This window comes from Rhincodon typus, chromosome 28 (genome assembly GCF_021869965.1).
Source record: "Rhincodon typus isolate 14 chromosome 28, sRhiTyp1.1, whole genome shotgun sequence".
NCBI lineage: Eukaryota > Metazoa > Chordata > Chondrichthyes > Orectolobiformes > Rhincodontidae > Rhincodon > Rhincodon typus.
The window spans coordinates 26,677,001-26,688,706 of NC_063359.1; the positions used below are offsets into that span (position 1 = coordinate 26,677,001).

Genomic DNA, 11,706 nt, shown 5'->3' on the forward strand with positions numbered 1-11,706 from the left:
CAGAAATGTGCTGCAGCTTTGGAGTAAACAAAATCTTCTGAAGAAGTCATACTGAGTTCGAAATGCTAATGCAGATGCTGAAAATGTGAAATAAATTGGAAAGCGCTAGAGAAACTCAGCAGGTCTGGCTGCATCTGTAGAAAGAAATCAGAGTTAACATTTCAGGTTGAGTGACCCTTCCTCAGAAGGCAGAACTGAGGCAGTTCTGAGGAAGGGTCACTCAACCCGAAACGTTAACTCTGATTTTTCTCCACATATGCTGCCAGACCTGCTGAGCTCTACCAGAAATTTCTGTTTTCGTTTCTAACTTCCAGCATCCACAGTTCTTTCCGTTTTTATTTAGTAGTTAAATTTTTCTCTCTCCGCAGACGCTGCCAGACCTGCTGAGATTTTCCAGAATTCTCCGAATTTCCATTTCCAGCCTCCAGAGCATTTTGCTTTTATTCTAATGCAACTTAGGTCCTACAGTACAACCCCTAATTGCACGTTTAAATTGGAGAGCTCATATATCGCCTGCTTTTTATTTCCTTTCTCTTTGTTGGGTTGCTGAGATGTCTCGCTGAACTACGATCCCCAGAATGCAGTGGAGACGGCAACCCTATGCCTTGATCAAAAGCAAAAGTGGAAAATCCCACCTCCTCTTGCCGTTGATTGGAGGCAGTGGGGGGTAGGGGGGACAAGGAGGTGTCAGATTGGAGAGCCAGCTCCATACTATTGGTAGGACGGTGGTGTCAATCAACCAATGTACCTGCACTTCCTGCTGTCAAGTTACGGGGAGGGGGGAGCTGACCAGCTGGAGTGAGTGTCAAGTGTCTGCGAAAGAAACAGAGACAACTCAACTCTTGCCGTATTCAGCAATGGATCGCTCAGCAGAAATGCGTTTGTAGCCCGGCAAGGAACAAAAGGCAGCGAGAGATTACTGCAAAGCGCTCACTTTTTGCAGCGGGGATGATTTAGAGACAGTACAGCAGCCCCCAATATTATCGTTGCTCAGCGGAATGCAGGAGGTGCCCGAGACAGAATATTCAGTGGAATGACAGACTGCGGTGACAGTAGAGGGAGCGGTGAGTTAGTGTCGTTGGTCCGGTGCTATCAAAATAAAGGGGTGGGAACAGCAACGTAAAGAAATATTATCGTACAGGGTGCGCTGCATGCATGGCAGAATTGGAATTGTGGCTGGAAACCTGTACTCTTTTATTGTTGCACCATTCTCTCACCGCCTCCCTCCCTCATTCACAGATTTTACTTACAAAGGCAGTAATTAATCTTTTATTTTAATTCAATACAAACGGGAACATTGCATCGCCACTCTAGCGGAGTCTGACGCTGTCAGCAACACAAAGGTTCTTATTTCCTCTAGCACTTTCTCATTGCGGATAATGGGACGAGGTGTTGCTGTGTTAGTGTGCGTGTGAGAGAGATACTGAGCTTCCCCAATATTCGACCTACCTTGTGAGAGGAAACTTTAATGATAACCCCATTTCCATGGGGTATTAATATTTTATAAGGGTTTTGTCTTAGACCGGGATTTGAGGTAGGATTTGTTAATTTCTAACAACAATTGGGTCCTTTTGTTTACTAAATGGAAATGATTATTGATCCGGTGCCCCTTTTAAGTGTCACGGCATTTCGGCAGGGCAATAATATGCGGGATATATTTGTATGAAGTCAGTAATCTTGCTACTGCACATAACGAGCTTAAAGGATTTGAGTGAGAGTTCCTACTCTCTCTCTGGTATCTGTATGAACCGCACGCCTGACCGTAGCGAATGTAGAAGTAACATTAACAGCAAGTCTCTCTAGCTCCTATTGTATCGGATTCTCGCTGCTCCAGCGGTATCAGCCAGTAGCCCCCTTTCCCAGTCCTCCCCCTCCCAACCGCAATGAATTGCTAGGGTTTTGTCTGCTTTTTGAATGGGAATTTTGGTGAAATCTTCATTCCCATTACGATTAGCTTAATATGCTGTTTGTTTATAGACTCCACCACCACCCCCTACCCATTCAACAAAAGGACATAGCATTTTGATATTAAAAACAAAACGTTTGCTGCGTCGGCCAGCAGTCATTATGTGAAACTGCGAATTCATCGCGCCAGATTGTGTTTTTTTTTTGCTTTGGAAATAACAACAGTTTGGCACAAAATGGTTGCACCTGTCATTTGTGTGTGGAGTGTGCACGGTATAATTTCTGATTAATACCTGGTCTGTTTGTTTAATTCTGAAACAATCTTCTTTCCTGGCCGAGACAATGTGACACTTCATCCATCTGGAAGAAAGACCAACGCTTAAGAGCGTTACATCTTTTCTGCTGTCCAATTATCATCTTAAACGTTATAATAAGATAACAAAGCCCTCGATTGTAAGAGAAATGTCAGTGCAGATAAATTGATTTATGTTATCATAATTCGTATCTATTCCGGATTACTTTCTTTGACGTTTTAACCTTTGTGGATATGAATCTTCGAAAATTGTCCATGGGAAAATTAAAATGTTCACACCTTCAAGAAAACCCTTCCATAAATTGAGCCCATGGAATTAATATTTGAATATAGTCGTTGAATACTTTCCATTTAAATCTGCCTGGGATGTAATGCTCTCTTAAAAGAAAGATTGGATGATATGGAAAAGTAGGATGTTAAGAAAAGTGCAATTTATTTTAACTGTAGCCATTTTAAACAAAATAACTGCATTACTGCATGTAACCGGCATCTCAGAGATGGGACTTGAAAAAAAATTGGGAGTTGTAGAATTTGAGTTGATTTTTCTGAGGCCCTCATTGTAAAACAGGTATTTTGGAGTGGATACAAAAAATGGATTTTGGGAGATATCATACTGTATCTGTATGGAAAGAATAAATGGCCAAATTACTTTTTTTATGACACAGTTTGGTATTATTTGGTGAAAGGAAAGTTGAACTGGTCGAAGTGTTACCATGGGAAATGTAATTATTTGAAAATATGCAATGCCTGGACATAATTCTGTTTGCAGAGACCAAGGCCCTGTATATGAATACATGTGGCTTCTTGCAAGGTGTCATTGAGCCACATTGTGAGCCCAAATGATATTCTTAGATTGCTAATTGATCACTATAAAATTAAATCTCAAGGGAAACCAGAGTCAGACATTAAATGCTGGCCTGCCAGCAATGCCCACATCTCACAAGAGAATTTTTAAAAACTGGTTGTTAGTCTAATTCTTAATATGGGGGGCAATGGTTTGCTGGTGGTAATTCTTTGAGCAAATGGAGCTAACTTTCCTTCCTTGAATTTAAATAAAAACTTAGAAGATAACTGTTCAAGGATGCATTCTCATTGACAAAGTCTTGACTAATCACAGTCCACATGCCAATCAAACAACACCCTTTTCTCAGGCACTATAAATTGTTGTTCCCTTTGAAACGTTCGTTTCTTACAAATGTTCCTGGTGAGTGGAAGAGGAAATGCTTTGACAGCATGTCTTTTTATCAGCAATGCTATATTTTTCCATCTGTAGCTGTTCGTGAAGGCAAGATGTTCCTGCCAAACTTATAAGCTCTTAGCAATTTTGCCTAGGTGTAGAATAGTAAAGGGAAGTGTTCCATTTAGTTTTCCTGCCTTTTTAGGTGAGTTAATGAAGACTAGAAAATATCTGATATTGAATGACACTTTTAAGAAATTGACTTGGAGTAGGCCATTTGGTCTGGCATTCAGCAAGATCATGGCTGCATTTCACATCTCCTCTTTTAAATCTCTAAGATATAGTGCATCAGGTCCAGAGTCTTTATTATCCTCATGTCTTATGAAAAGATATTTGCGATACTAATTGAAACGACCTGTCTTAAATATACACAACAAGAGATCATACAGTTCTATGAGAATTCCAAAAGTTCACAATGTTTTGAGTGAAAACATTTTTTTCATCTGTGTCACCACCACCTTCTCATGGAAAATTAGGGATAGGCAATTAATATTCACACACCCTCTGTGAAAAGAGTTTTTAAGAACAGGTCCAAAATGGCTGAATACTTATTCTGAGATTGTGACTCCAATTTCTGGACTCGCCATCTAGAGCAAGCAGTTTCCCAGGATTATTCCTGTCAAACTACTTTCAGCATTTTATAATCAATGAGAGTGTACGTGATACAGAGACTTGCAAGACTCCTTATTCTGACTAAAATATGCTTGGGCAAGGTCAGATGTTTTATGTGTGAGCTAAGAGTCTTGTGAAAATAAATTTGGGCAAAATTTCAAATTTGAATTCTAATTCCTACCCGATTCAGATTAACAAGCAGGATAAGGGGAATGATGATGCAGAGAAGCATTTGTTCTGTGGCAAGTATTGTCACTCAGTCATGCCACACAATCACATCTATCGAAATGAACCATTGAAAATTGACAATTTGCTTATCACATACTGTATTACAAGTGTTACATGCATGCAAATACTATCTATGTGTAGTGACAAAAGTGCAAGGCAGGAAAAGCTCATATCATTTTCTGAAGAAGGGTCCAGACCCAAAACGTCAGCTTTCCTGCTCCTCTGGTGCTGCTTGGCCTGCTGTGTTCATCCAGCTCTACACCTCGTTATCTCTGTCATTTTACACATCTCCTTTGATTGTATTTGGGTGTTCTAATCTGCTAGGAATGTAAAACACATGTGTAAGGATTTGAGACCATAACCAGTTATTAAAGCTAACGATGTTTAATTGATTTAAACAACAGTGACATAGCCAAACACTCCGGAAAACCCTCTGGATCTGATGGACTGTGTCTTCGAGATCTAAAAGAAGTGGTCACAGAGACAGTGAATGTGTTGCCTTTGAACTTCTAGAATTATTTAGATTCTAAAAATATCTTGCAACACTGAAGGTAACGAATGCTTCTTTAAGAAAGAAAGGAGAAAAAGAGAAAACAGAACCATAGGCCAGCTAATATGAGGAAGAGTCATTGGCCCTGAAGTGTTAACTCTGCTTTCTCTCTGCAGATGCTGCCAGATCTGCTAAGTTTTTCCAGTGATTTTCTGCTTTTATTTCAGTAGCCTGATGAGTAACAGGGAAAATTTGAAAGAAATGGTGATAATAAACTTCAAAAAACATAATACGATTAGGCAGAGTCAGATTGCTTTATGACAGGAAATGATGTTTGCCAGAATTTTATGTGGGTGTAGTTAGATAACGGGGAACGAGCAGGTGTCATACATTTAAATTTTCAGAGGACATTTGAAAATATGCTGCACAAGATCTCAGAAGATGCATGGGATTGGGGGAATGTATTATTTTTGGATGAAGAACTAGTTAATGGACAGAGGATGGGATGTCGGAATAAAAGGATCATTTTTGGTTTTTGCAGGTTGCTGTTAGTGAGCTGCTGTAAGGAGAGGTGTTTGTTATTTAAGATCTATATCAATGGCTTGCAGTTGGGGATCACATGTAATCATCCAAAATTGCTGATGATACAAGATGTGTTGGGAAAATAAGCTGCGAGGATAATGCAGAATGGCTGCAAAGGGATAGAGAGATGTTCAACGAATAATCAGCTAGCTAACAGAGAAAGAATGATGTGGGAGAAATTTGAAATTATCCACTTAGTAGAAAGTATAGTTTTCAAAAAGGTGAGAAACTAATTAGTGTTGGTATCCCAAGGAATTTGAATATGCAGAACTCATCCCGTTACCACATAGGTACAGCAATAATTCAGAAGGCAGTTGCTATGTTACTCTTTCCTGAAAGGGGGTTGTATCATTGTATTAATAATAATGAAATCTTAGTACAGTTATATAGGGTTTCGGGGAAATGATAGCAGAAGTGCTGTGTACAGCTTCAGCCTGTCATCTGGTGTAGGATATACTTGGGGGCTATTGTGAAGATTCCTGGGATGAGAGGTTTGTGTTATGAGAAGACATTGAATAGAATGGACCATGGGGATGATCTCATTGAAAAGTTTATGACTCTTTGAGGAGTTAAAAGGTAGATGCTGGAAGATAGTTCCCTCAGCTGGAGAGGCCGGAGCTAGGTGTATCCTCTCAGGACTGAGATGAAGAGAATTTTTTTCTTCAGACACTGTGTTGTGAATCTTTGAAACTCTCCATCTCCATAGACTTGTACTTACTCAAGTCATATATTCATGGCTGAATTTGATAGATTATTGTGCAATTAAAAAAAGAGCAGCTCGGAGAAGACAAGAAAATAGAATTGATGTAATAGTCACAATCTGTTGAATGGCTGAATAAACTCGAGACCATTTAGTCTAGTCTGTTCCTTTTTTTTTATTTTTTAAGTTTTTAAAAAATGCCTGAAGTGAATTGTCTGCTGTTCTGATATCATATTTTTCCACAGCTTGGGGGTTGAAATAGAAAATAAATAATTGAGAGCTCAGTACCCTACAGTAGGAAGTACAACAAATACGTTTGGGAAGACTAATAATTTTGAATCAGATCATTTTTGGTAGCTGCAGGAATTGTGTTTTGCCAAGCATTCTTTCAAGATGATGCTACCTTAAGCTTCAAACATTTCTGAAAATTAAAGTGTTGATTTTTTTTTTTGAAACTGGAATCTTCTGTCTGAATTACTTAACTCCTTATGTCCTAGACTGGTTTGAATAATAGTGTACAATGTAAAAAGTACAGTTGTTTGCATTGTAGGTGCATTTTTTCAAAAGCACGACAGCAGTTTTTTGGGGCTAAATTTAAGAGTTTAATTTTATATCGAGACGTTTATCTCAAATTAGATCATCTGGTTTTGTAACCCAAGACTGTGTTATTTTCCTTTTCATCCCTCGTTGTGATGAAGATATCGATTTTTGTTTTGCTGGGGTACACATCCACATGCACCTGCCAGCCGTCAATACTATTTATTGGCATCAAATGAAAGTGCCAGCAGGAACATTGAACAGCAGGCAAGACCAATGCACCTGATTCAAATAATTTGATATCCAGTAACACGTTCACATCCAGTAGTTGTCATTGCACAGTGATTGAGCGTGGTGAGCCTGAATATTTTTAAAAATATAAAGTTTCACCCCACAGAAGTAATTTGGATTCAGAACATTCAAGTTGACTGCTGGCCTGGTTAGCTGTTTGGGTCCAAAAATTGAGCAATGCTAAATGAAGTCTGCACTTAATTACTCTGAGGTGGAGATTTGTCTGGCAATGAAATGACTTCACTAGATTATCTTTTTTTCTCCAGTCCCTCAGTACTTTTCTAAAATGGTATGCTTTATTCATAAGATTTGTAGAAGTATATTACAATAGTTCAAATTTGACATTACATGAAGTGATATTACAAAGAATTAAATTGCTTTCAACACAGTATGTGGCACGCTGACATGCCTCACTACACTTAACAGTTACAGGTTTTATTTACAATAAATCCAATGGCAGATTAAAAAGTTCATTAGGTGTTAGTCTGTGAGAAGAATTAATCCTATGAATGGCTTTTTACACCTTCATGTCACAGCTGTAGAATGCAAAAGGGTACCTACCTATCACCATCCCACCTCCCTTCCCCAGCCCCACTCTTCCTCTCTATTTATTTCTGAGCTCCCTTCCCCCTCTTCCATTTCTGAAAAAAGGTCCCAACCCAAAATGTCAACTTTCCTGCTCCTCTGATGCTGCCTGGCCTGCTGTGTTCCTCCAGCTCCACATTGTGTTATCTCTTTTTTTCTATAAAGTAGCTCTTCATCCTGTGGAATATGGACCTTTTTTATTTCAACCTGAAGGAAAATTTGTATTGCTCCTCACATCTGCTGAGTTGACTGAGGGGTTGGATAAGGTCATTGTAACCAACATGTTGCTGACATAGAACTCGCTGCTGATTTGTATTTCAGTCATCGAACCGCTCCTTGTTTTCCTGAGGCAAGCTGCTTGTAAAATTGTGGCTTCTTGAATTATTTATAAGTTACAATTTGTGGTGTAATAAATATGTCTGAATACATTTTTTAATGAAGGACAGATGTCTACTCAGGAACTCACTAAGAACTCTAGGGAGAATTGTGTAGATGCAAATGTAAAAGAAAAAAATGTACTTAATTTTAGAGCTGCGTGACTAACTGCTCAATCTGAATGGATCATTCAAATACAAGGAACAAATTGGCATGAATCAATGAGCATTTTTTTTTTATGTATACACCTGCACATACTAACAGTTTTAGAATGCACTCTCCTTCATTTCATGTAGACTTATTGTATACAATAGAGTATCTTTAAAGAAAATCTTTCATGTGCATGGCATCAAATTGCAAAAACATAAATAGGCTACTTTATAACTTTTAATTTAAAGTAAAGGATCATGCCAGATTGCCAGCTATCCAATAGAGTATCTTTTTTTAAAAAAAGCTTTCATGTGCATGGCATCAAATATAATTGCAAAAACATAAATAGACTAATTTATAACTTGTAATTTAAAGTAAAGGATCATGCCAAATCATAGCAGGACGTAAGAGAAAAAAAATGTCTTGCACTGACAAGTGGTGGGTAACTTTTGCACCAGATCACTGCCAGGCAGAGATTATCTCCAAAAGGAAAAGACCCACTCACCTCTCTCTCAGCCACAATGACACCATGTACAGGCCAAACTCATTCGTAACCACAGCATAATTGGACCATCCGTATAGATGTGGCTGCGGGCTTGAGATCTGGGTACCTTGTAAAGAGTAACTTATCTGCTGTCAAGTGGTCTCCTCAGTTTGGTGCTTGCGTGAGGAGTTTGAGAAGGGTTAACGTTTCTGTATGATGTGAATATTCTTCATAAATTTTCACAAGGTATGATTCAAATAAGAGCTATATTTACCAGTTCAGTAAATAATGATTTTTAGAGGTTGATTCAGTCTGAGTTGATGGATCAGCTCTTTGATTCTCTGTATTTTGGAACTCCGGACAAGCAGACTCCACTCATACATGGCCAATCTGGCTTTAATGAAGGAAAAATTGATATTGCTTCTTGCGTTTGAGTAGGGCAGAAGATGATGATGTAGGATAATAAAATCATATGTTCGTTTATTTGTTGACCACAGTTAAATGTATTCTGAGATGACTTGGCCAGTGTCCATATTATTGAGAATGCAATACCCATTTATGTTTGAAGCCTGGGGAAACTGCCTGCCTTGTCAAAGCACACTTGAAAGCTCATTAGGATTTAGTGTGGTTTGACTTACCAAAGGAATTCAAAACGGGTTGATGTGTAGTAGTCTTCAGATTGACCATGAGGCATGTGGCTGATTGATTTAGGAAATGGACAGCGCTCATTAGCATGCAAGTGGCATCCTGCCTACCGATTCAAAGTAATTTGAACTTCAACCAAACTGTCATGCTTCTTTTTGTAAATTTAATTACCAAAGACAGAATGAAAGAATCTAGTACAGATTTGGAACGAAAAGATGAATTTCAAACTGAAACAAATGTAGTCTATTCGCAGAGTGCAGTGCAAAATAGTTAATATGTTGGAGTGTTTACGTTTTGTCTTAACAGGGCAATTTGGTACATTTATTCAGCAGTAACGGACAAGGATGCAATTACTTCTAGTGTCCTTGAGAAGGTAGAGGAGGTCTACGTTGAGAGCCTTAAGAATCATTTTGATGCTGTAGCCTACAATTAAATGTAGCCCACATTTGAGTAGCGGGGGCAGGTTTTTTTTATCCCTCGAATATACTAATGATCTAGTAGGGTTATGATAACAGTGCTAACTCAGATGACAGATTTATTGGTGAAGAACAGAATATCACTTTAGATGGTAGAATTTGATTATAACAGGTGCAGTTGAACCAAGATTACAAAAGAAGCAATCTGTCACATCATAAATTAAGGTAATTTCTTCCATCTTAATGAAAACAGAATAGAGGTTGAGTGTTTCCATGTTTCACACATACCTATGCTAAGAAGCAGCTTACTCAAGAAAGGGTGTTTGAATGATGTCGAGAGAGAGTTACTAGCCTGAGCCTAGATGACTAAATGCTCAGCTCCTAAACACAAGGCAAAGGGAGAGTGGCATGCACAATTGTTTGCAGTCAGGAAACGATAACAGATTTTAGATCTTTTGGAGGCTACTGACATGAAAATATGCTAGTGAGGATTTTAAACAAAAGGATGAGATTTTGAAATCTGGGATGTTGGGAGCTCAGGGCTGTGGTCAGTGAGGGAAAGGACAATGGGTAAGCAGAGTTTTGTGTGACACGAGATTTCAAGCTGAAATTTACAAGGTGATGAGCATGGCAAGGTGGATCATTAATCATCCATTTGCCAATAGAGACAAGGTGAGATTTGTTAAGTCAGCATGGACCAGGGATCAAATCACCATCCATAAAGTCAACATGGTTTGATCCAGCATCAGACCATCTTACCTACTAAGCCTTAGATATATTTATGGGCCCTGTTATATGTCTGTGTCTTGCAGATTTCAATATTTATTGGAGTACAGACTGTGATATTATTTTGTTTTGAATTATATTGGACTGCATATGAACCAAGTTGCAGGCAACATTTTGTTGCTTTTTTTTGAGGTCGTAGTGCAATAGCTAATACCAGTTTTTTTTTTTGTTGGTATGAAGTGAAAAGCAAAATATTCAATCAGCATGATCGGAATTAAATAATGCAGGACGATTTGCAAATTTTACCATGAATCATTTTGTTTTCTCTTGTTGAAGAAAAATGGATAAAAATAGCACTGGGGTAAATTCAAGGATAAATTCCTTTTTATTGAATCTTGCAGCTTTTATGGTCATGAATCTAGGAGGAGCAAAATATTGGATATTTGCTAAAATATGGCTGGAGATTGGTTATCAATGATAGAATGCTGTAAATGAATTTTATAATGTACGATAATCCAATTCAACAACAGCTCATGTGGCCAGGAAATTTTCCTATATTTGACTTTAAACATTGCTAATAAATGCTAGCAGCGCACTGAATTACATCATGGGATTCTGTCTGCCAAACTTCGAAAATCTGCTGTCTCCAGACATACTTGAAATCAACTTCTGAAAGTTATGAACTTGGTGTAGTATCTCATCTTAAAAAAAAACAGGAAAAATATTGTAACGGCTACTCTTTGTATCATTCAATGGATGGAGAGCTAGGCAGATTTTCTGCTGGTATACACTTAGTATATGGGTGCAGATGGGAGTTGCACACCTTGACCCTGCGGAATCCCTGTCATAGCACACTCCAAAGGAATTGCCTGGGAATTTTTCCATGGGGAATCCCTTTATTCTTGGAACCTTTTTGAAAGACTCTTTGGATGGTTCTAATGAAATTAAGAATAATAGCTCTGCGTGAAATAGTCAGTAACTCCTGACTAAGAAACTGACCCCATGCTGAGCTCATTCACAACCTCCAGAACCCTTACACCCCCAGACCCTGATCCAACTCAGTCTGACCCCCCCCACCGTTTTCCCCCAGCTCTGCTGCCGGACCTGACTGCGCATTCTCCTTTGCCCATCAGACTGGACTCGACCCTCCTCCCTCCCCACACTACCAGACCCTCACCCCAGCCCCAACACCTACCCTCCCCATACCCCCCTTCTCTCCACCACCTCCTGATCTGATTTCTCCAGACCATTTCACCCTACCCTAAACATTCACCCACCCTTTTGTCACCTTGCACCCTGACACTCCTATCACCTCTCCATCTCACACCCTATCCCATCCCAGCTGGTATCCTATTCAGCTGGCACTGGCCTGTCACCCTACTTACCTGGACTGGACTCTCCACCCGTATCCACTTGGTACCCTACCCCCC

The 11,706-nt window shown here is 39.1% G+C and overlaps 1 protein-coding gene across 4 annotated transcripts in view; it reads left to right on the forward strand.

The window, feature by feature from the left end:
- The first annotated feature begins 773 nt into the window (after positions 1-773).
- The window catches only part of ralgps1 (Ral GEF with PH domain and SH3 binding motif 1), a 679,153-nt gene continuing 668,220 nt past the window's right edge, over positions 774-11,706 (forward strand). For 2 of the 4 annotated variants that reach the window (XM_048613656.1, XM_048613661.1), the window contains exon 1: positions 774-1,064. The gene's annotated coding sequence lies outside the window, so the exon portion shown is untranslated. Of the gene's footprint in view, positions 1,065-1,207; positions 1,535-4,794; positions 4,847-11,706 lie in introns of those variants that run through there. The other 2 variants (XM_048613657.1, XM_048613659.1) reach the window with 2 other exon arrangements.